At 37.4% G+C, this 25,538-nt stretch overlaps 1 protein-coding gene and 1 long non-coding RNA gene across 6 annotated transcripts in view; one reads left to right on the forward strand and one right to left on the reverse strand.

Annotated features, from left to right (window-relative positions):
- LOC106881602 (uncharacterized) overlaps nt 1–12,089 on the forward strand; it is a 20,635-nt gene extending 8,546 nt beyond the window's left edge. For both annotated transcript variants that reach the window (XR_016238269.1, XR_001410872.3), the window contains 2 exons: nt 5,156–5,272; nt 11,491–12,089. This is a non-coding gene — a long non-coding RNA (uncharacterized LOC106881602). The remainder of the gene's footprint in view (nt 1–5,155; nt 5,273–11,490) is intronic.
- Nucleotides 1–20,462, reverse strand: part of LOC149136880 (uncharacterized) — a 153,754-nt gene extending 133,292 nt beyond the window's left edge. For 3 of the 4 annotated variants that reach the window (XR_016238263.1, XR_016238264.1, XR_016238268.1), the window contains exon 1: nt 20,247–20,462. The gene's annotated coding sequence lies outside the window, so the exon portion shown is untranslated. The remainder of the gene's footprint in view (nt 1–20,246) is intronic. The other variant, XM_089341347.1, reaches the window with a different exon arrangement.
- Nucleotides 20,463–25,538: the final 5,076 nt, after the last annotated feature.

Raw genomic sequence — 25,538 nt, forward strand, 5'->3', positions numbered from 1 at the left:
TTTATCCACCAATGCGGTGTTGAGCAGGCCTTCTCCTTGTTCGACATTTACGTATATGTAACAAAACTGTCCGACGAGCGGGATCTTAAAACTTCGAGTAACATATTTTGTGATATTTCTGCTGCCTTTAAATAAAGTATATATATATATATATATATATATATATATATATAGGAAAATGTGTTGTTGAAAATGCACTTACATTTCAAAAGCTCGTAAATGCTTAAGATACATTTATTTACATATATACCAAACTAGTTTCAACAATATTCTTTGTTTATCAATGGCAAAAGTTTAAAATTAGAAAAACGTCGTTAAAAGTTTCAATGTTACGACTGACTTCTTTCAGCTTCCATCTACCAAATCCACTCACATAGCTTTGGTCGGCCTGAGGCTATAGTAGAAGTCACTTGCCCAAGATCTCATGCTGTGGGATTGAAGCTGGAACCATGTGGTTGACAAGAAAACTTATTACCACGCAGACACGCCCGCACTTAGCAAACAGGTGATGTTTGCTTTTATTTTTCATTGGGGCAGTGGATTTGTAGAATGTAGGACAAATACCTTGCGGTATTTATTTCGGTTCTCTATATTCTACGTTCAAATTCTGTCTTAGTTCAACATCGTCTTTAATCTTCAGAGTATTGTTAAAATAAATACCAGTTTACTAATGAGGTCAATAAAATCGAATAATGTATTTTCCTAATTTGCTTTTTCTTAATTTGTGACCTTATGCATACGTTAGAAATGATTATTAGTTTTTATTAAGTGAAGCAAGCCCAGCCCGGTTTGTTCGGAGAGATCGAGATGAAAAGGATCGCTTGCATACGAGTCGACTTCCCGTTCGGAGCGACGTGCTTAGTAGAAAAGCCACCACACTTCGATCAATTGAGTCTCTTCTCGCTCTTTCGTACTTAGGAAGGTTGTATCTATCTATTTCTCTCGCCTTCCTTCTTGACTGTCCGTGGGTCAAAGGGGCATGCAATATCAGCTATATAGCATATGTGGTGTACTTTGTGCACCACCACTAGGCCCGATCTGTTATGCTCTAGCAACTGACCTGTTTGGATTGGGAAATCCCAAAGGATTTTAGAAGTCTCCGACTTCGCCACACTCTGCAGTTTGTAATAATAATAATTATTATTATTATTATTATTGTTGTTGTTGTTGTTGTTGTTGTTGTTGTTGTTGTTGTTGTTGTTGTTGTTGTTGTTGTTGTTGTTGTTGTTATTATTATTATTATTATTATTATTATTATTATTATTATTATTAAGGCAGCCGCTGGTAGAATTGTTAGCGCACTGGGCGAAGTGCTTAGCGGTATTTGCCCGTCGTTACGTTCTGAGTTCAAATTCCGCCGAGGTTGACTTTGCCTTTCATCTATTTTGCGATCGATAAAATAAGTTATCATTTGCCTTGAAATTACTAGCCTCATGTCAAAATTTGAAAGCCAGTTATTTTTACTAATGACTATCCTTTCAAACATATCCATTCTATTGTGAACTGGAAGTGACAGGCGCATTTTATTTTTATTTTTTTTTGTCTTCTTTTTCTTTTTAAGTCAGAAAAACTCAGGCACTTAGGGTTTCAGTTCCTGCAGGGCCGTCTCCATGGTGTCTGACCAACACTAGAGGTTGGTCAAATAAAGTAATGACTCCAGGAAGTTATTCCAAGGTCATGTGATTAATAAAGAAATAAAACGTATTTCGACTTTTGTCGCACAACTGTTTTGAAGCGTCAAAAAATTTGTTGAAAAGGCGCCAACTTTGAAAAATACGGTCGAAGGGAGCGATCGATCCTGTTGCTCCTCTATTAGAAATATCAGTAGGACGAGGATGGAAGATATCTTCCAACTAGAGACCTGATCTGAATGCTTGCAATTGAGTTACCTCTGTTAAAGTCGCTTAAGATGTCTCGTAGTGGTCTAAAACTGAATGACGGTTTAAATCTACCGCTAAAGAAAATCGTGGAGGGATTTAAACTCAGAACGCAAACAAGAAGTGGTGCAAAAGTTGACGCTCTTAAATCTCCGATAATCCATCGCTCTGGATTGATACTTTATAACGACACACAAAGGATGAAAGGTAAAGTAAACCACCGTATGACTTGAACTCAGAGCGTAAGGAATCGGAACAAACGCCGAGAGTTAGTCGGTCCGACGATCTAACGGCTCAGGCAATTCGCTGCTTTATTCGGTAGTTCATATTGGAATATTCTAAACAGATAATTTGAGCACCCCTAAGTATATGGCAACACGTATTTTGCTAAGTATATTGCTTGAGTTGCCGTCCTGAATCCCTGGTCATATTGGCGATCATCCAATATTTGAAATCTAAGCAGTACGCATCCTGACAGTGCCACCAGGGAGATCTGACTGTTTGAGACAAGCTCTACAGACACGGAAGTGCTGTCAGACGGAGGTGTGCGCAGGGCGACGAAACAGTGCTGAATGCACTTGTTCAGTATCTAGGCATTACTGACTTGTGGATCTTTGTCGACCAGCTGTGGACGCTTGTTGAATGGATCTGATTATCAGCCGAGTCTATCGTGAAGACGCCCTGCCGGCTTCTTTTAACCGAGAAGGAAAGACGGTTTTCCTCTGTCTGGGGGCTATGGCGAAGGAGATAGTGTGGTGAACGAGATTGAAAGGACTGAAGGCAGATACATTCCTCTTCGGCCAAGCCCCCATCGACTTTTTCAAAGGAGAGGAGAAATTCTGCCTCCCAGTATTTTTGTCGGTGGGTTGATTAGTAAGCAGCTTCGCTTTTCCTTATTTATGGTCTTTTATTTTCTAATTTCTTGTACGTTTCTTTTTTTACTTGCCCCTTTTTAACCAGGCCCAAGATTTTCTTTCACATACGTCTTCAGTGGCTCTTCAAATTTGGCCATGCAGTGGGTTCTCTTCGAACCGTCTGACGTGCTCTCTTTGTATCTCATTCTTCTCCTTCTCTCCTATTACGTGCTTGAGCACCTTTTCTTTGCTAACTGTCTTTAGTAGTTTTCCTCTGCTGCTCTGTAAATACTCTACTAGGCCTTTTCTTTCCATCTGTACACATTCTTCTACTGCTATTAAACCTCTTCGACCCTGGCCTCTCCTCACGTACAGTCGGTTGATATCAGCTTTCGCATGGTGGGCTCCATACATTGTCAACAACTTCCTAGTTTTTCTGTCAAATTCCTTTATATCGTTTGTTGTCCAGTCCATATTCCATATCTGATTACGGATACTGCTCTTGAATTTATGGCTTCAATAAGATTTTTGGAATTCAGCTTTGACTGCAATAATTTTTTGACACTCCTTGTGTACTCCCTACTGATCATTTGTTTCATTTATTCACTTTTTATTACATCTCCTTCCATTATTCCCAAGTACTTATACCACTGTCCTTTCTCAACTGTTCTCATTGTTTCTCCATTTGGCATCTCAATTCCCAAGCTTTTTTTTCAAATCTTCCTCGTTTCCTTTTTAATATAGCACATTTTTCTATCCAAAATTCCACACCTACGTCATTTGAGAAAATTCGGATAGTATGCACGAGACTTTCAAGCTGTATCTCATTTTTCGTATAAACCTTTATATCATCCATGAAAGAAAATAATTTATCTCATCGTTTCCTTTTCCCAAATCGTAAGCAATTTTAACGTTTCGCAATATCATAGCGAGCGGTGTCATGGCCAATACGAATATTAATGGAGATAAGTTATCACCTTGGAATACTCCACGTCTGATGTTCACTTTTCAGAGTTTTTGTTTTCCTCCGATCAATTCAGTACTCCAGTGTTTCATACTTTCATTAAGCATTTTCTCCATGTTTTTTGCTATTCCAAACATGCTGATTGTTTCACTTATTTAACTGTGTGGTACCATGTCATATGTAATTTTATAATCTAGCCATGCTACTTTCAGTCCCGTCAATCTGCGTCTACAATTTCTAATTTTCATTTTATCAACTAATAAGTGATATTTTGTTGCCCTCCTTTGTTTCTTGTATCCTTTCTGCTCTTCTGAAAGTAGATTGTTACTTTCCAGATGGTTGTATAACTCTTCCACCAAGACACCAGTCATAAGCTTCCACATTAGTGGTAAACAGGTTATAGATCGAAAATTTGATACTAATTTCCCTTTCAACGGATCCTTGAGGCATAGCAACGTTCGTCCACTTGCCATCTAGGCAAGGACGTGACCTTGCTGTAGGCAGTCATCCAGTTGCACAGCGATCCTTTCAAGCAACTGTATAAAGTTCTTCAGCCAACAGCCTTCTACTCCATATGGGCTTGGTCCTTTCCAATTTGCTATTTTTTAAACATTTGTCTTACTGTATATAGATTAATTCTGACGTCTTTTTGTCTTGGTTCAGTTGCAAGTTGTTTTTCCACCTTTGTTAGCCACTCCACGCTTTCTTTATGTCTCAGCGTTCTGTTCCACAGCCCTCTCCAAAATTCTTCACTTTCTTCCGCATTTGGAATCAGTTCCTGGTGTTGGTCTCTGCCTATTTCCTCATATAGACGCCTTCTATTTGATCGGAACAGCATATTCTGTTCGAAACCTTTGCACCTAGCATCATATCTTTTCAATTTCGCCTTTAATATTGTCACTTTTGTGTCAATTCTTCATATGCTATTTGTTTTTCCCTTTCTTCTAACCTGTTCTGACCATTCAATTTTCTGATTACTACCTTATTCTTGAGCTCTCCCCTCATTATACTATTCAATTGCCCCAGTTCTTTTCGTGCATTTTCCAGCTTCATTCATATTCTTTTCCTCCAGTTGGTTCTTTCTTTTCATTTGCTTTCATACCTTCAGTTTCTCGCTTGTAGCCATTATTATTATTATCATCATCATCATCATCATCATTATTATCATCATTTAATCCCGCCGAGATCGACTTTGCTTTTCATCCTTTTGGGGGTCAGTAAATTCAGTACCAGTGAAATACTGCGGGTCGATGTAATCGACTAGTCCCTTCCCCAAAAATTTGAGGCCTTGTGCCTCCAGTAGAAAGGATTATTATTATTATTATTATTATTATTATTATTATTATTATTATTATTATTATTATTATTATTATTATTATTATTATTATTATTATCGTCATCATCATCTTCATCATCATCATCCCTAGATTGTCGTGTAATTTCACTGACTTATATTTCAGATAACCACCCAACAGCCACAACACATCTACACTGAAAATAAGATGGTAACAGCAATTCTTGTCACCCTTTTCTGCTTTTTGCCAACAGGCATTCCTGCTATAATATATGCAGATAAAGTAAGTAGAATAAGAAAATTTATTGGAAGAAATTCAATTCTTATAATAAATTTTTATCCACTATTCATATTTTACTGCAAAGAATAGGGCGAAGAATTTCACCTTCTCAGACTAATTTTAAAAGGTTCTCCTGGGGTAATCATGTCTCTGGTGAATTTACCACTCTAGAAATATTTATGTATAAATATTTCTATTTAAGGCAAAAAGAATTATGTTCCAACGCAGTCTTAAAATCTATAGCTCGTTCCTCCACCTTCAACAGCACAATCGGACCACTTCTCCAAACTATATAGTTTTATACTTTCTACAGTAGTCTTATACCTTCAACATCATTACAATTGTCTAGTGAATATGTTGGCAGAGGATGAATGGGGTGATGACTGGTATTATATGAGAGTTGGGTGATGGTAAAGTGTACTGGGTACAATAGTTCCAGTGTGAGCTCTTGTAATTAATTTTGAGATGGGCAGGAATGGTTGAGAGATTAATGTGCTTATAACGAAAACAAAAAATTTAAGACTACTTTTCATTAATATTTTAAAATAGATATATAAAATAATGCTAGCAATATATTCAAAAATAGGATCTATTTCAAAACGGGGCACCAGTTTTCATTTATGTTTTATGTAGTGTTTTTGGTACCGAAAGACTTTCAAACTTCGTATACTTATTTATTTTGTGTTATAGAACAGAACAAAATTTTTGTATTCGAATTTATTTCATGTAAAAAATTGTCTTATTTCGATAATTTCTACTTATCACTGACGTCTATTCAGTTGAAAACAGTTAGCGCTGTAACGGTGTATATCGTATTAATCCCCTAACCCTAACCCTAACTAGACTGTTAACCCTAACCCTAACCCTAACCCTAAAACTAACCCTAACTCTAGAATCCGAACTCTAAAATTGTTACACACATAGATACGCACAGCGTAATTTATTATATAAACAATATATGCGTATAAATTACGATTAAACCGGATGAAATATGTCACAGGGAATAACATTTTTATGACCGCCCAGCAGTAACTCTATTGATATTAAAAGACGTCGGTGATTGGTTGAAATTACAGAAATACGACAACTTTAACATGGAATAACTTGCGATGTACGTTCTTTTGTTAAGAAGACTAAGAGTAAAAGATGTTTTATATGACACATTCTACCAGTGTCCCAAGTTTCAAAGTGTTTCGTTAGTGTTTCGTTAAGAAAATACTGGTGCCCCCGTTTTGAAATAGATCCCAAAAATATATACACACTCACAGTAGTATCAACTTAACGTACATATACACAAGAAAACATTTTGTCACAATGATGTTGTTGGCACTCCGTCGCTTACGACGTCGAGGGTTCCAGTTGATCCGATCAACGGAACAGCCTGCTCGTGAAATTAACGTGCAAGTGGCTGAGCACTCCACAGACACGTGTACTCTTAACGTAGTTCTCGGAGATATTCAGTGTGACACAATGTGACAAGGCTGACCCTTTGAAATACGGGTAAAACAGAAACAGGAAGAAAGAGTGAGAGAAAGTTGTGGTGAAAGAATACAGCAGGGTTCGCCACCATCTCCTGCCGGAGCCGCGTGGAGCTTTAGGTGTTTTCGCTCAATAAACACTCACAACGCCCGGACTAGGAATCGAAACCGCGATCCTATGACCGCTGCCCTAAACACTGGGCTATTGCGCCTCCACCAACTTAACGTACATATACACAAGAAAACATTTTGTCACAATGATATTCCTACATTATTAATATTAGTTTCGAATTTGGGCACAAGGCTAACAATTTGAAGTGAAGGAGTAAGTCGACTACATTGACCCCAGTACTTTATCGACCAGAAAATGATGAAAGGCAAAGTCGAGCAGCGTGGATGAAAGGCAAAGTCGAGCAGCGTGGATGAAAGGCAAAGTCGAGCAGCATGGATGAAAGGCAAAGTCGAGCAGCGTGGATGAAAGGCAAAGTCGAGCAGCGTGGGTGAAAGGCAAAGTCGAGCAGCGTGGATGAAAGGCAAAGTCGAGCAGCATGGATGAAAGGCAAAGTCGAGCAGCATGGATGAAAGGCAAAGTCGAGCAGCGTGGATGAAAGGCAAAGTCGAGCAGCGTGGATGAAAGGCAAAGTCGAGCAGCGTGGATGAAAGGCAAAGTCGAGCAGCGTGGGTGAAAGGCAAAGTCGAGCAGCGTGGATGAAAGGCAAAGTCGAGCAGCGTGGATGAAAGGCAAAGTCGAGCAGCGTGGATGAAAGGCAAAGTCGAGCAGCGTGGATGAAAAGCAAAGTCGAGCAGCGTGGATGAAAGGCAAAGTCGAGCAGCGTGGATGAAAGGCAAAGTCGAGCAGCGTGGATGAAAGGCAAAGTCGAGCAGCGTGGATGAAAGGCAAAGTCGAGCAGCGTGGATGAAAGGCAAAGTCGAGCAGCGTGGATGAAAGGCAAAGTCGAGCAGCGTGGGTGAAAGGCAAAGTCGAGCAGCGTGGATGAAAGGCAAAGTCGAGCAGCGTGGATGAAAGGCAAAGTCGAGCAGCGTGGATGAAAGGCAAAGTCGAGCAGCGTGGATTAAAGGCAAAGTCGAGCAGCGTGGATGAAAGGCAAAGTCGAGCAGCGTGGATGAAAGGCAAAGTCGAGCAGCGTGGATGAAAGGCAAAGTCGAGCAGCGTGGATGAAAGGCAAAGTCGAGCAGCGTGGATGAAAGGCAAAGTCGAGCGGCGTGGATGAAAGGCAAAGTCGAGCGGCGTGGATGAAAGGCAAAGTCGAGCAGCGTGGATGAAAGGCAAAGTCGAGCAGCGTGGATGAAAGGCAAAGTCGACCAACGGAGACGAAATGTCGCTAAGCATTCTGACCGTCATGCTCGCCGCCTTTCCTAGGATATTAATATTAATATTTTTGTCGAAGGGAGGCAGCGAGATGGCAGAATCGTTAGCACGTCAGACAAAATTCGTCGCAGCATTTAATCCGTGTTTACGCTCTGAGTTCAAATTCCTCCGAGGTCGACTTTGCCGTACATCCTTTCGGGATGACCCAATTGGGCTCGACGTAATCGAATATCCCCTTCCCCCAAAATCTGAAATCAATATGATTATAAAAGGGGGGGGGGGGGACGATAATAACAGTAATAATAACAAACTTCCCACAAAGAGAGGAATTTAGTTGATTGCAGTTTCTTTATTCATTAGTGGAGGCGCAATGGCCCAGTGGTTAGGGCAGCGGACTCGTGGTCATAGGATCGCGGTTTCGATTCCCAGACTGGGTGTTGTGAGTGTTTATTGAGCGAAAGCACCTAAAAGCTCCACGAGGCTCCGGCAGCGGATGGTGGCGAACCCTTCTGTACTCTTTCACTACAACTTTCTCTCACTCTTTCTTCCTGTTTCTGTTGTGCCTGTAAGTCAAAGGGTCAGCCTTGTCACACTCTGTGTCACGCTGAATCTCCCCGAGAACTACGTTAAGGGTACACGTGTCTGTGGAGTGCTCAGCCATTTGCACGTTAATTTCACGAGCAGGCTGTTCCGTTGATCGGATCAACTGGAACCCTCGACGTCGTAAGCGACGGAGTGCCAACAACAAAGTGTACATATAAAAACTCTAACATCTAAGTAGTAACTGACTAAGAGAAAGCGTGACATTTCGCAGCTTTGATAAAATATCTACTTTTATAAGAGCAATGATTATGAAACTGACAAATACCAGCGCACCACCACCGCCACCACTCCCACACAACAAAAGTATTGCTGGAATTTATTGTTCCCCCATTAACACTCTTCCCTCCCCTTTTTTATTAATGACAAAACAATATAGATTCTACATCTATATATTTCTCTTTTCATTGTGTTGTTTTGACAAGTTTAAACATTTAGAAATCATCTTTATTGAGTACAGCAATTTGTTGGCCTCTTTTTCAATTTTCACAGCCTATAACTAATACTGGATTACAGGACATTGATTGACTTGAATTTTGGAATGAGGTAAAATTGTGTTCTTGATCTCAAGTTGCAGATATTTTCCCAGAAATCCCCTTGATAAATCTGTTTTCATGATCTTCAAAAACATGGAGAAATTTCAAGTTTACAAATGTGTGTGTCTGTGTGTGTGTGGTTGTTAAATTGTATATATGTATATATATATATATATATATATAATAAATGCGAATGTCAGTGTGTCAGTGTGTCGCACTTTTCAGCTTTATCCCTGGACGCCGTAGCCCAACATATCACACAATTTTGGAATCAGGCTGACTCCGTGAGTAAATTAAAAACATTTCGTGCCGAATCCAGAGCCGCAATCCTGAAATTTTAGATTCCCAAGTTTTCATTTACGGCGATTTTTTTACGTGATTCTTTGTGACGAATTTTTTTGTACGACAACAATTTTTACTAGCTGGACCCGTGAAAACTTCACGGAAAACATAAAAAAATGTAAGCATCTGTAAATAGTGTTCATTTAATAACTATCGAATAATTATGGGCATAACTACAGATGTGTACCCCACCGACTTTGATGCCTCATAAATTCCATAAATAATCGCTTAGACTCTGTTGATTGAGGCTACGTTAAGAAATATGTTTGCGGGTTATTAACATCACGCCGTGGAAGAGTTAATAAAATGACAGGAGAATATCATCAAATTTATACAAAACTGTTTGATTAAATATTCTTTTTTCACTTTTTTTCTTTCCTCTTTTTTTTTCTGTCTTCTTTTTTCCGTCTTTTACCTTTAGTGATTAACTGGCACCGAAATTTCGCTGTCATTTCAAAAGTGTTGCATGAAAGTTACCAGCATGTGGCGAAAAAATATCCTCGTTTCAAAGATATTTCCTCAGCCGCCTATTGTTGCTTTTAGACGGAATAAGAGTATATATATATATATATATATATATATATATATATATATATATATATATATATATATATATATATATATATATATATGAGTACAGGACGTCACAAACCGTAATCAAATGAGTTTGCAAACAAAGAGAAAACAGGACAAGTAACATAAAGAACGACCCTTTATCAGTTGTCGGCTGTCCATCTACTCCGCATTTCAAGCATTGAACGACAATATGAGTCTTTGAAGACAGTTGCTCCCATGAATATCAAAATAAAATTTGTGATTTATGGAGGGTCAAAGTTGGTATCAAAAAGAGGACAGTGGCGCCATACAAGGAAACCGAACGAAAACGAACATAGAGAGTCGTTAGACCAGACGAAGGTAAAATAGCGAATGCTGGAAAAATATTTTCTTTCACAAGAGAAAAGATAGAAGAGAGAGATAGATAGGATACGTGCAGTCTTTACGACAGCCCTGAAGGAAAAGAATGATAATCACATAAGGAAAAGAAAGATGCACGATGGTCAAGTGCGAGTAACGATAGAGAGAGTAAAGGAGAAAGAGGGAGAAAGAGAGACAGATAGAAAACGGTGAAGGGGAGAAAAAAGGAATAAGAGAAAGGATGAGAGAGAGAAAACAAAAGGGAAAGAGAACAGTATAGAGTAGAGTCGCATCAAAAATATTAAGATAAACTTACTTGGAAATGGATGCGTAGCATTCAATCAAATAATAATATAAATAATGCGCAGGAGTGGCTGTGTGGTAAGTAGCTTGCTTCCCAGCCACATGGTTCCGGGTTCAGTCTCACTGCGTGGCACCTTGGGCAAGTGTCTTCTACTATAGCCTCGGGCCGACCAAAGCCTTGTGAGTGGATTTGGTAGACGGAAACTGAAAGAAGCCCGTCGTATATATGTACATATATATATATGTATGTGTGTGTGTGTATGTTTGTGTGTCTGTGTTTGTCCCCGAAGCATTGCTTGACAACCGATGCTGGCGTGTTTATATCCCCGTCACTTAGCGGTTCGGCAAAAAGAGACCGATAGAATAAGTACTAGGCTTACAAAGAATACGTCCCGGAGTCGATTTGCTCGACTAAAGGCAATGGTCCAGCATGGCCACAGTCAAATGACTGAAACAAGTAAAAGAGTAAAAGAGTATATATATGCATATATATATATATATATATATATATATATATATATATATATATATATATATATATATATATATATATATATATATATATATATATATATATATATATATACAGGACGTCACAAACCGTAAACAACATGAAATACACACACACACACATACGTATATATACACTGTATATGCTCTGTTTGAGTTTTGCTAATTTGTTTTAAAGTGAAATAACTCATTATTTTTCTCTTCCAGGCCAATACATTGTTTCAATGTGGTAATACAACGAGAGCAACGCTGGCTAATAAAAAAGCAACACATCAGAATATCCATCGTCGCTGATATTATTACGTCTATTGGTTGCACTGCAGCAATAATGGCAGTAATCGTTAAAGCTACAACTAGTACACATGCTGCCATAAGCAACTGGTCAAATGATTATGATTATGTTATCAATTAAATAGAGTATGTTTTGTTAAATACATTGAGAGCTTCAATCAGAAAATGACATATTTCATAATATTTCATAATATATTTTGCAATTCGGAATACTGAAAAATGGATATATTCTGACCAGTATATCTGTGTAGCTATAGCCTAATAGCAGGGACCGATAATGGAATAAAAAATATTGGAGTTTAAATAGTTTTCTGCGCCACAGCAGACATTTCTTCTGTCCGATATACTCTCAGCCACTGAAATATACTGAGTGCTAGAACTGTTGTTTTCTTTGTTTTTTGTTTTGTTTGCATTTCTTTCATTTTCTCATCTCTAAAAATCTACATCTAAAACATCAATTTATTTTATGTAATTTTGAAACAAATTAAAAAAGTATACTTCCTTTTTTTAAAAAATATTAACTTTTATATAACTGACTTTTTTGAACTAGCAACTTGAATATTTTGTAAAGACAAAATCAGCTGTATACGTCAACACTATTATAGGTAACAGTAATTTTAATGGGCATAACTACAGAGTTGTACCCACCAGACTTTGGAAGGTCATAACTTTTAGAAAAATGAATATTTTTTTAATGAAATTTTCTATGCGTATAGTATTTATTATGTAGATTCCGAATATACAAAAATTTCTGGTGAAAGTGTTTTGGAATGGGGGTGGGGGATAATTTTTGGAAATTCCAACAGAGTCCACTTAAATTCTTCTTAACTTCCAGGAAAATTAATATTTTTCCGTGAAATTTTCTACAAATATACCTTGATGTATGTACATTTCGAGCATGTAGGAATTTTGAAGGAAACAACTGCAGGTTATTTTTGAGAAGTGTTCCCCACTCGGTGATGTTTCGGACCAAGTCGTCCATAATTGTTTCATTTTTCTCTATTATGTGCGTATGTGCATCCGTAGATTTGTAATGAAGTAATACGCTGCTTCTGTTCTCTTCTACTTCTCTACTAGAAACATTTACTTTGGAATTTACTTCTATTGAGAAAAAAAAATCGTGTGCATGTTGTTTTTAACGTAAGTTTTCTTATGACGGCTTCTCTTTTCTGCTTATTACTTCATTAGAAATCTAAAAATTGTCCCCCACCCCCATTCCAAAACACTTTCACCAGAAAGTATATTCGGAATCTACATAATAAATACTATATGCATAGAAAATTTCATTAAAAAATATTGATTTTTCTGAAAGTTATGACCTTCCAAAGTCTGGTGGGTACAACTCTGTAGTTATGCTTTTAATGGTTTATAATGAACTCAATATTCAAATATTGATCCCAAACGGAGGAAAACATTTATCATTGTATTCATTCATAAATAAGTTTGGTAATTGTTAGATCTGATACCTCTGATCACGTCACAGAAGAAATGGCGTTGACAACAAACATACAAATAGTTGAGTAATATTCTAATGATTTTATTTTCAATGTGTTGTTTGTTTTTAAACCATATCGGAAACTAATTTCTACTGATAATGATTCTATATTTTAATTAATGCCTTTTTGTAAGAAAATAATTGCTGTTTAATATTAGTAAACATACCAATAAATCATTCTAAACATTAATTGTCATTAAGATCTAATGAAAAGCGTAAAGTATTTTTTTACCAATACAGAGTATTTGTTAGGCTAGTGGCCAAGGATAGTGTGCGATATCCACAGTTCAAATTGGTGGGCCGCACAGACCACAAATTTGTGATCTGCTTGGTTGGCTTAGATAGAACTCAAAGACAGGGTGTCGGTTACTTGAAGTTGGGCATATCATTACTGACACTTGCCAGGCACGTAGTGACCGACGGCTGAATGTTACAGTCGAGTCTTACTGCGTGTCCTGACAATATATATGTCTAGTTTGCCTACAAAACCGGTTTGCGTGGTGATCAAGGAAGGGAGACGGTTGTGTAAGCGACAGATATGGAATGGAGTGTGAGTGAGATAGTAACGTTAATACATACAGTTGTCATTCAGAGATAGACACGCGCGCGCTTTCAATCTCTTTCTGCCTCGCTCGCATTTCTTTCTCTCTGTCTCTCACTCTCTCCCTTCTCTCTCTCTTTCTCTCTCTCTCTCACTCACTCTCTGTAATACACACACATACACACACTCACAAATCTATAGGCAAGTATTTGACAACGTTTAGACCGAAAATAACCGAAGAATTCCTTTTTGCCATTTATGAACAGGCGATAAAGAAGTAATCGTCTGCTAAATAATAAAGTCAAATCACTTTTCTTTTCACAGAGACGATGTTTCAAGTCAACATTGAAGGTGAAGTACCTTATTAATTTCATTTTTATTATTTGCAAAATTATAAACAATCATTCATCTATCTTAAATTTAAAAAGACAGATTTCTAAAAGGGAAATTGCTAATTAGTATCTTATCCCTTTTGGTGTTGTAATTTTCTGTCACGTTCTGTTCACAAAACCATCTAAAGTTTAAACTGAAGGTGAGGTCCCTTACTGAATTTATTGAAAAATATTCAACAATTACATTAATTCAGCCCTTTAATAAAGTCATGGGTGATAGTAACTGTATTGACGTCTGGCTCTAGACGCCATTTTGGAGCATTCATCCACGCATGCGCATAGGATTAGAGCTTTCTGGAGATCTGACAGAAGCCCCTTATGCGCATGCGCAATCATTAGCAGCAGCTAGGCTTGAACGTCATTCACCCTTTTCGGCCCCGGCTGTTGGCCAGGCAGGACGCAACTGAGACCAGCTCCGTGGAGTTGGAATTCTGATGGCGCGCGACGTTGAGAGTCTGTGAAAATGCATTCGTATTTCTGTGTCTAACTATCAACCCTGTTGCTTCCACACCAAGGCATCCCGGCTACCGATGTCCATAGATGAGATGTTTATTCAGACGAAATAAATTATCCTTGTTATTTGTTCAGAGAGATCTTGTCCTCGCTTTTTCCTTCCATGAACTATGTATGGACTTGTGAAGCACCCAGCAAGTGCAAATCACATTTTCCTACGATTGGTGACCCCGACTAAGGACATTAGCAGCCAGGTCTCTGACTAGCAGCCATCTTCACAATGGTGAATATGTTCAGAGCTGTGTCACTCTAGCTCAAAAACATCGGAAATTACCGAACTCTCCGGGAAGAGTCCGTACGATACATATGCAATAACTGCAAGTATTTTCATTCTTTTATTCTGAATAGTACAATGCAGGAATACCAAGCATACATGAGTAGGGATGGAACATACGGCGGTAATGTTGAATTAGCTGCCATTAGTGAATTGGACAATGCTGGAATTCAGTCAGGTTCATCACAAAAATGACGATGAGATTATTCTTCCTCTGTTCATCGTTTGTCGTCGAACATTTACTACAGAAAGGAAGATTTCTGTGTCATATAGTGGCAAATTTGACAACGGCCACTAGGATACTCTCTTTCCCATAAACAATCATGAGCATAAAAGGAATGTAGAGGGAAATAAAATATCGCAAGACAGTAAAAATGACAAAAGAATGAGAATTCAAACACTTGATATGAAAATTGTAGAAGAAAATAAAAACCATTGGAAAATTATGTTGCAAAAAATGAGGGAATATGAGAGGAAGACAAGAGAACAAGAAGGCGATAAAGATAGGGAAATAAGATTGCAGAGAAAGAAGGAAAATTATAGAAATAAAAAAGTACAAGAAAATAAAAAAGACTAAGAAATACGAATACAAAAAAAAGGAGAGAAAACGGTAGAATAAATACAAAATAAGAGAGTGAAAGCGACCGAAAAATACGACTAAAATGGAGAAAGCTTTCCAGAGAAAATCAGCAGGAATAGTATAGACGATTTCAATGGCAACGTGTAGCATTTAACTATGATCCTAATCGTAATTATGCATTTGAAAAAATTGTCTCCCTGGGTTCTGTGTGCAAGACATGTGGAAAGTGTGGCGCTAGGAAGTGGGGCAAGGAATCATTAGGCATGCGTTGTTCTTAAGGTAAAGTCCATTTACAAATAATTGAGCCTCCAGAACTTATAAAACATATTTTGGGTACCATTTGAGAAGCAATACGTGTGTGTGTGTGTGTGTGTGTGTGTGTGTGTGTGTGTGTGTGTGTGTGTGTGTGTGTGTGTGTGTGTGTGTGTGTGTGTGTGTGTGTGCTTCTCCACTTTCTATGTTTTAAATACAAGATTTTACAATTATGCAAATAAAAAGTTTTTCAAAATTGCAATTGCTTATCACATTTTTGTCCTGCTTCATTTTAAAGCTTTTATTATTTTGGAATGAAGAACGCAAATATAGGTGCTGAACCAGTGACTAAACTGGTCGGTTTGATATATTCATAGATAGCAGACCGTTTGGCGCTGTAAAAACTTACATATTCCTACGAAACAGACTGAATCACACCGACTCTAGATTTCGGCGAGATATACAATATTTTATGTCTTCTGTTGATAAAACGGATAAGAGATGTACTGAATCCGGTATATATGCCATTATGAAGACCACCAAAACCAACCGCATGACTATAAGCGAGTTTAAAATGCGGCTTGACGATAATGACAGGCAACTAGAGGGTAATTGGAAGATGATGATGGCCAATGTCCGTGGTTCCAAGCAATTTCGGTCTAGAAAATGTTCAGATTTGATGGCTTTGGACGAAAAATGTGGCCCGGTCCACTTGTTCCTAACTTTTTCTTGCGCAGAGTAATTTTGGTCGGATCTGCGCGAATTTTTGAACAATTTGACCGCAGATATACCAAAATTTGCTACAAAGCGCACCAATGAGCTGTGTGCTGATGACGTAGTGGCTGTTAATGAGCATTTCCACTATCGATTTGCCACCATGAGAGAAGACATTAGACATAAAAACAGTCCTTTCGGTCTGGTCAAGCACTTCTCTTGGAGATTGGAATACTAGATGAGAAGTGCACCACACGTTCACATGAAATTGTAGATTAAAGAGATGGCCCGGTTATGGACAGAGATGACAAGAGTACGATTCAGACTTTTATACAGTCCATGATCACTTGCATTCCGTCGAATATAGAAAGTCCAGTTTTGTCGGACTTGGTGTCGCGTTTTCAACATGTCTGCAGTGGATCCTGCAGAAACTGATTTATTCAAACGGTCGATGCAGATTTGGATTTCCAGTCTCATTGGAAATTTCCATTTGCTTAGTGTAGACGAGAGTATAAAGTCTCGGCACAAAGGCAGAACTGTCAAGAAACTTTACAAACTTGACAGACGACAGTGGGTAAAGAGTCTATTAATGACTATAACTCTCTTGTTCTGTATGTCTGAAAGGCGAATGACGATATACAGTATATCAGTGAAGATAGCCTGATTCTAAACCGATATGTTAGTAGTGATCACAAAGTCCGAAAATAGTAACACTGATTGCATTTAGACTGAGATTGACAAATTCAAGTCCATTTATTCAAAGTATAAGAGTGTCGGACTCCAGTTGATAGGCAAGCGTGAAACAGGCGCCTATGAAGCTGCTGACAAACTGCTTGGCCACCATTTTTATGGGTTTTCTGAAAGCGTTATTTGGATTGGAGCGGACTTGACCAGTTGCCGATCGCATAGTTTCAAACCTCAGTATGAACTGGACCAATTGGAGCAGGAGTCCACTGATCTTTATTATGAGAACATGGTGGAAAATTGGCATCCAAACAGACCCGATTCGATGGAACACATACGTTTGTTTGAGATTGCAAGTAAATACGAACACGTGCCTCCAAACAAAGCCAGAAATGCTAATGAAGAAATGCGGTTGAGAAATAATCTTGGTTATTTCCGTTTTGTTAAAGAGCGAATTGTGAAGTCACCAAACATTAGATTGACCACAGATACTTCGGAGTGTTATTACCACAATCTGCCCATGCCCTTCAAGCCTTAGCGTGACGAGGAAAAAGACTTGCTTGTAGGTTGCAAAACTTATAAGAAATCCTTTGATCAGTGTGCCAACGGTTTATCTGAAATGGTCATGCTCCAGAATGTGCTCAGACGTATAGAGGATGCGCTGGAACATGGCAAAAATATTCAAAGTGAATCTCAGACTGATCTCAATGATGGCTATTCTTGTAGTGAGCATATGGAGGCTTTGGCAGAAGATGGCTGATGTCAATCTGTCTCGCACGAGAAATGTCACTGAGGATGCACTGAGTCATAAAGGAAACCAATTGAATGACGTGCAAAGAAAAATTTATGATGGTATTGTGGCCGGTATTGAGAAACAAAACAATCACTGGAACAGCAACAAACCTTATCCGCGATGTCAATGTGATGACTGTGCACAAGTTTTGAAATTTGTTTCTGGTGTTGATGGCACGGGAAAAAGTTTTTTGATAAATGTACTGGCTGATAAAATTCAGTACATCCACCCAAGTGGCCCGAGTGTAGTGATATCAGCACCAACAGGAATGGTCGCTTTCCAACTAAACGGAACGACTGTTCATCGATTGCTAAAACTCAAAGTGCAGCACGCAAAACTCCTGTATATGAGGAATTATCGAAAAACAATCTAAAACTGTTGCGGACGATGCTTCTGTATGTGAGACTGATTATAATCGATGAGGTTAGTATGGTCAGTCACTTGCAGCTGGCTTTTATTCACTTGAGATTGTGCCAGCTGTTTGAATCTACACAACAGAGTCCACCTTTCGAACACATAAATATGGTTGTCTTTGGTAATTTGTTTCAATTACCACCTGTTAGAGAAAAACCAGTGTTTAAAAGAACCAGTCACTACGATGCCCAAAGAGCATGCTTGTGTATTAACAGCTACCACTTGAGGAGATTCTTTGACTATGACGAGTTGATAGTTAACATGCGTTAGAAAGACGATACGGAGGATTATGTTATCATGCTCGGCCGAATCAGATTGGGTTCACCGCTTGACTCTGACATCCAAATTCTTAATGAGCGTCGAATTGAACCCAACGGCAAAGCTTCTCTCGAACAGGTTGCTTAAAAAATTTGTGAGCCGACTCAGACAACTGATTTGAGTATCGTTTGTATTATGCCTCTGAACGAGTCGGCATCGGAGTTATGCTCGAGAAACTTGGCATTAGTACTGTCGAGATTGTGGATGTTGATTACAGCTTGCGGCAAACCAAAAGTTAAAAACGAAATTAAAGGTCAAAAAAAGAAACTAAAAGCAAGAAGCTGACCACCAAGGCGAAAAAAATAAAACGCCTGATAATGCTGGCCTTGAAACTATCCTTAAAGTCGACATTAATGCTCGAGTGATGCTAATGCGCAACATGGACGTGGACAGCGGTTTGTGCAACGGTGCAATGGGAACTGTCAAGAGACTCAACTACGAATTTGGAAAGATTACTTCCATTGTCGTTCTCTTTGATAGTTTTAAAAAAGTATTTTCTATCAAAACTGCCAAAGCCGATTACGAATTGTCACCTGGTGTGTCCAACACTAGAAATCAATTTCCCTTGTGTATTGCAAATGCAATTTCTATCCACAAACCACAGGGAATAAGCGTCGATGGTGTCGTTGTTGATTTGGGTACCGGCGTTTTCTCCTGCGGTGTGGCCTATGCGTCCTTGTCTCGCAAACTGTGCAATGTCCCTTGATTGATCTTGATCCATCGAGTTTGTTCATGTGCGATTCCAGCGCTTGGAAAGAATACAACTATTTGGGAGAGCGCATTAATATGGAGTCACTTCCATTGCGTAACGTGAGACCTAAAATTATTAAACTGGCTAAAACGGCGACCAAGAAGAGTAAAATTGCCATTAATATGGCCAGTGAAATCATCAACTTGCTGAACTCGAAAAGGGCTAGATTTGAAAACACGGTTGCAAAGCCGTACATTTCACTGATGAACGAGAGAAACGCTTGTTTTGGGAACAGCTCGATACAGTTTATCCGCCAGCTGTCTTTGTTGGCCAAATACATGCAGTCCAGTAATGATATTGTCATTCGTGAAATTCACGATATTACATCATTTGGAACTAAATAAGTAGCCAACTTGAGAAATATTACCGGCGGCTGGTTTAACGAAGGTACTCAGCAGTGTGTGCATTATTTTTGGAAGCACATTGACCATTCGCTGCCTGAAAATGTTAAACAAATGTTCGTGTTTGGGGAGAATACGTTACTCAGGTGCACTAGAAAGCACGAGGCCAATTGCCCCAAATTACACACTAATGAGTATATATATATATATATATATATATATATATATATATATATATATATATATATATATATATATATATATATATATATAAGGTATTTGGTTTCTGCCACGGAGGAAGCCGATGGTCAATTTACGTGTTTGCTGACTATAGTGTTTTGGTGTCTCGCTTATTTATAATTGGTGTAGAATTGTATGAATGCGGTGTAGAGCATTAAGTTGACAAAACTTTTAGAATGCGTTATAAGTTATTTATTAAAATTTGAAATGGTAACATTTGCTATATCACAGCCGGTAAACAATAATAAATGAAAAAATGTTTACAAGAAACAAATTCAGTTGTGGTATTTGTGATGTATAAATTGTTTGTGTATCTATGTGTTTTCGCGTGTTTGAAGAGACAAAGCGTGTGCGTACAAAAGAACCTTACTTGTATAACAGTTGTTGTAGCGATGCGTGCTCTTGAGTTAGTAGTAGCAGTCAGCAGTCGAGACGTCTTAATTAGACAGATGATCGTCCTTGCGTAGCCTGTGCGATCGTGCCAGCAACTCACTTCTTGGTCAAATTTCTCTCTATTTATAACATTTGGTGGTCACAGCGCTGACAAGTGAAGCTATGTCTGGCTAACGTTTCCTTGATTTATGGTGTCGAAGGTCAAGTGTTTTGACCGTTAATTTTTACCAAACATTTTTCTTGACATTTGTTATCTATCGTGAATCCCTTAGTTTTGAATGTGTGGTCTTTTGCTGGGAAAATGTACTTTTGACTGTGGGAAACATTTTCCTCTGAGATCGAGTTGTGAGCTGAGAGATTTGGGTTCAGTTTTGAGTCGAAATCTCTCTCATATATATATATATATATATATATATATATATATATATATATATATATATATATATAGGAAAATGTAAAAAAGCCAGAATGCTGAACTGGGAGCATAATTTAATTAAGATTTTTTCTAACCGGTTTTCATTGCGATGAAGCAAATTATCAAGAAGGAGAATGAAAATGTTTTTTTACAAAGTACAAAAAAGTACAAAATGAAGAAAATAATATATAAAACAATAATATATAAAAAAATATATTTTTTTATATATTATTTTTTTTTTATATATTATTTTTTTATATATTATTGTTTTTTTTATATATTATTGTTTTATATATTATTTTTTTTATATATTATTGTTTTATATATTATTTTCTTCATTTTGTACTTTTTTGTACTTCTTTGTAAAAAAACATTTTCATTCTCCTTCTTGATAATTTGCTTCATCGCAATGAAAACCGGTTAGAAAAAATCTTAATTAAATTATGCTCCCAGTTCAGCATTCTGGCTTTTTTACATTTTCCTATTATTTCTCCACGTGCGGTTAACACAACCCCACTATTTACTGACTTATATATATATATATATATATATATATATATATATATATATATATATATATATATATATATATATACTAGAATTGAAAAATGAGACGTACTACATTTGAATTTATGAAATTGTCGCCACTGTACCCTCCACCAATTATTTATACTTTCTCCAATCAAAGAGTCCTCTCGATTGCTATGCAATCTTATTTTACCAGGAAGACTTATAATGCTGTGGTTCTCGAACTAACCCCTCCTCATTCACACCAAAACGTTAAGGCAATGTTTCGAACCATCTTTATATTAATGAGAAAAGTATGTAGAGTACTTCTCACCAAAAGTATATCTTTCTTTGGCGTAGTATTGGACAAGTTTTGAATATTTTTCAAGTGCACTTAATTTTCTTCCTAAACGTGGCGATTTGTCTGCTTCCTTTTCAATCCTAACAACATCCTGATGAGTCCTTTTGTTTTCTCTTTGAAAAATACTGTTATAATGTCCGCTGGGTGTGAATGGAATTATAATTTAAGTCTAGGAAATGAACCAAGTAGAAGGGAACATTTTAATCACGAGTGAGAAAGACCTACAGTCTAAAAGAAAATTTGAAGACCTATCTATTGAGAAAAATAAGGAATCTTCAATTTCAATACTTCTCATTAAATTACTGTTTTGGCCTGAAGACTTTAACGATATTTTTGTGTTAGGTTTGTAACACTTAAAACTTGCCTAACACTTCGGCAAAAAGAAAGCAGAATTATATAGATACAAATTCTATTTCGGTTTAGGTGCGTGGTTTAGTGGTTAGGGTGTTGGACTCACGATCGTAAGATTGTGGTTTCGATTTCTGGACCGGGAGATACGTTGTGTTCTTGAGTAAAACACTTCGTTTTACGTTGCTCGGGTCCACTCAGTAAGTAAAAATGAGTTATCCTACGACTGACCAGTGCCTCGTACAAGGAGGAATATATAGGCCAGAGAAACCAGGAAACTGATCTTATATTCCCTACGGAGTAATGTGGACTTACCAAATTCTATTTCGCCTTCAGATTTAAAAGTTGCTAAAATTTACCAATGCTTTGGTAGAGGTTGTTTGGAGGGGGAACAAGAACAACTGAGGTGAACCAGTTCTTGTTTATAAATTTTGGAAAAAATTACTTTTTAGAGATTTGTTTGATATTTCTTGCATATAGAGCAAACATATTTAGGTCTTCCACATTTTCTCTGCGGGATGGAAAAATATTTACACATGCACAATGGCGGACATATCGCCACATCCTCCAAAATTTAAGATTATTTGAAATTTTTAAAACTTATTCAAGATCAGAACGGCTATAATTACGTACTTAAGTCATGGCATTTTGTGTCCTCTCATGCATATGTCTTTGAATTTCTGTAAAACTGGATGAGGAAATCCAAAGTCGGTCAAGTTCTGTCTCAATGATATCATTAATAAGGTCATATCAAAAATGCGCACACGATTCTAAACAGTTCTTTTTTGCACGGGTTTATGTCGCACAACTTCTCCGACTTTATTTTGGTATACATATCAACAACAGGATCTTTTTGGTTTGACAGGCAACATTTTTCATTTATGTTTTATGTAGTGTTTTTGGTACCGAAACACTTTCAAACTTCGTATACTTGTATATTTTGTGTTATATAACAGATAAAAAATTTTGTATTCGAAGTTATTTCATGTAAAAAAAATTGTATTTCGGTAATTTCAACCAATCACTGACGTCTATTGAGGTGAAAACAATTACTGCCGTAGAATGTAAACAACATATTCTAACGGTGTTATGGGATCTTTTCCCTTGAATAAAATTAGTGCCGTTGTTTGTCAACAACAACTATCGGCGGTACTGTTATTTATAACATCGTTCGTGCGTTTGTACTGGTTTTAGCTTTAGGGTTTTAGGGTTAGGGTTCCGGTTTTAGAGTTAGGGTTAGTTTTAGGATTACGGTTAGGGTTATGATTATTTTTGCCATAACCTCACTCATAACCCTAACCATAAAACCCTATAACTCATAACCATAACCCTAACCCTAACCCCAACTCTAACCCTAAAACCCTAACTCTAAAACCCGAACCCTAACCCAAACGCACGAACGATGTTATAAATAACTACCACCGATAGTTGTTGTTGACAAACAACGGCACTAATTTTATTCAAGGGAAAAGATCCCATGACACCGTTAGAATATGTTGTTTACATTCTACGGCAGTAATTGTTTTCACTTCAATAGACGTCAGTGATTGGTTGAAATTACACAAATACGACAACTTTAACATGAAATAACTTATTAAGAACTAATTTTTGTTAAGAAGGCTAAGAGAAAAAGATGTTTTATATGACACATTCTACCAGTATCCCAAGTTTGAAAGTGTTTCGTTCAGAAAACAAGTGTTGCCCGTCAAACCAAAAAGATCCCAACAACTTACTGATGAAAAAGAGTTGAGCACCAACGAAGATGATTAAATGAATTACCTTGAAGTATCAATCGATAAACATAATAATCCATTCAGGATTATTTCCTGAAACATTTCTTGTAGTTTTAAAATAAATTCTAATTTTGTACTTGGACAGTTCGTTTTGCGACATTGTGCTTCTTTTTGAACGTTACCTATAAAATGTCAATAAAAATAATGACTCTTTATTCTGTAAAGGCTTAACAGAGAGCCAATTTTGTGGAAAATTTATCCTTGCTCATTAAAAATTCGTATAAGTTCATTTCTAATAATGTTTACCCCTAACTGATGTCGTTTGAAAAGCACAGTTGTATGCTCAAATGCATTTCAGAAATGTTTTCATTCTGAAGTTGTATCCAAAAGATTCTTTGTAAGTTCTGGTGACTCATTTATAAGTAAATGACCTTTCTATTAGAACAACACATACCGACTGTTTCCTTGTCCCACTTTCTACCACCACATTTGTTATATGTTTTTTTACAAAAAACTCAGGGTAGGATAATAATTAATTTTTGTTCACAGATTTTCTTTGCAAAAACTTTCTCTTTTTCAATCTTATGTTTCGTTTTTCTTTTCACTCTTTTCGTTCTAGCTTTCTTTCTCTTGGTTTGCAATTTTATTTTGTTATCTTTAAAAATTTCTTGTTTTTTAATCGATATAATTTTCCTTATTTCTTTCTCACTATCACTTTCTTGTTCTCTTTTTTTTTTTTTTTTTTCACTAGCGATGTCTTTTTACCCTCTGATTTTCTCTTATGCACATGAGAGATAACTGAAGGCACAGAAAATAAGTGACCGGTGGAAAGTAATATGCGAAGGGAAAATAATGAAAATGAGGGGTGGATTTTAAAAGGGAGAGAAGGTAAGTGAGAACGAAAAGGGGCATGAAATATCTAACTGTTCTACTCTCGATTAATACAGCAGCTGAATAGAACCATAGTTAGAAGAATAATGAAGGGTTAGGTAGATGAGATATAAGGGATTGCTTGACGTGGGCAGAATGGGTGCAAAGTGCAGAATGTACAGGCATAAGCATAATGCTTTTAGGATTTCATTTTCACCGTGACTAACTGGTCTTCTCGAGCACGACAAAACATCAATCATTTCAATCTTTTGTCATCTCTCCCGTGAAACTTATCTTGAGATCATCCTTTACTGCTTCATCCCATGTCTTCCTAGATACTTCTCTTGCACAAGTTCCATCCCCTTCAAGAATTGTCCTCATCCATATGCATCCCAAGACCAAACCAACACAATCTTTTCTCTTGGTCATTTTATCTTATTCCTCTTATACATATATTTTTCTCTCTTTGCACGTTGTCGTGTATGAACACTGACATTTCACACCAAACGGAGCATACGGGTTTCATTTCTTTACAGTCTTCACTTGTCCTCTGCATTCAGAGCCCACGTCTCGCTACCACGCAGCGTCATTGTTCATACACACGCATCATGCGATATTCCCTTCACTCTGAGAGAAACTTTTTGTTGCCAACAGTGGTAATGGTTCTCTGAAATCTTTTTTTTTTCTTGGAACTATACTCTCAGAACATCCTCCTCCATCATTAATTAGATCACATAGATAAAAGAAATTAGCTACTTCTAGAAAGCCTCCTGGTCATCTGACAAAATCTATTTCCTGTGTATCTTTAGAGTTCACTGCTCCTGCGCATCTTCCATACACAAAGCTACTTTCTCTGTTAACCTTCCAGTAATTCTACTCCACCACTTCTGTGTTCGTAGCTTGCATTAAGTACACCGAACGGAATTCCAGCCTACATATCAATTAAGTTAATTTACCAGACAGGAAGTGGGTCATATTTGTTTTCTTGCTTACTGCAACTTTGATCTTTGCTAGGTTAACTTTTAAACCCTTTGA

Source organism: Octopus bimaculoides, chromosome 2 (assembly GCF_046866305.1).
Source record: "Octopus bimaculoides isolate indiv1 chromosome 2, ASM4686630v1, whole genome shotgun sequence".
Classification (NCBI taxonomy): Eukaryota; Metazoa; Mollusca; class Cephalopoda; order Octopoda; family Octopodidae; genus Octopus; species Octopus bimaculoides.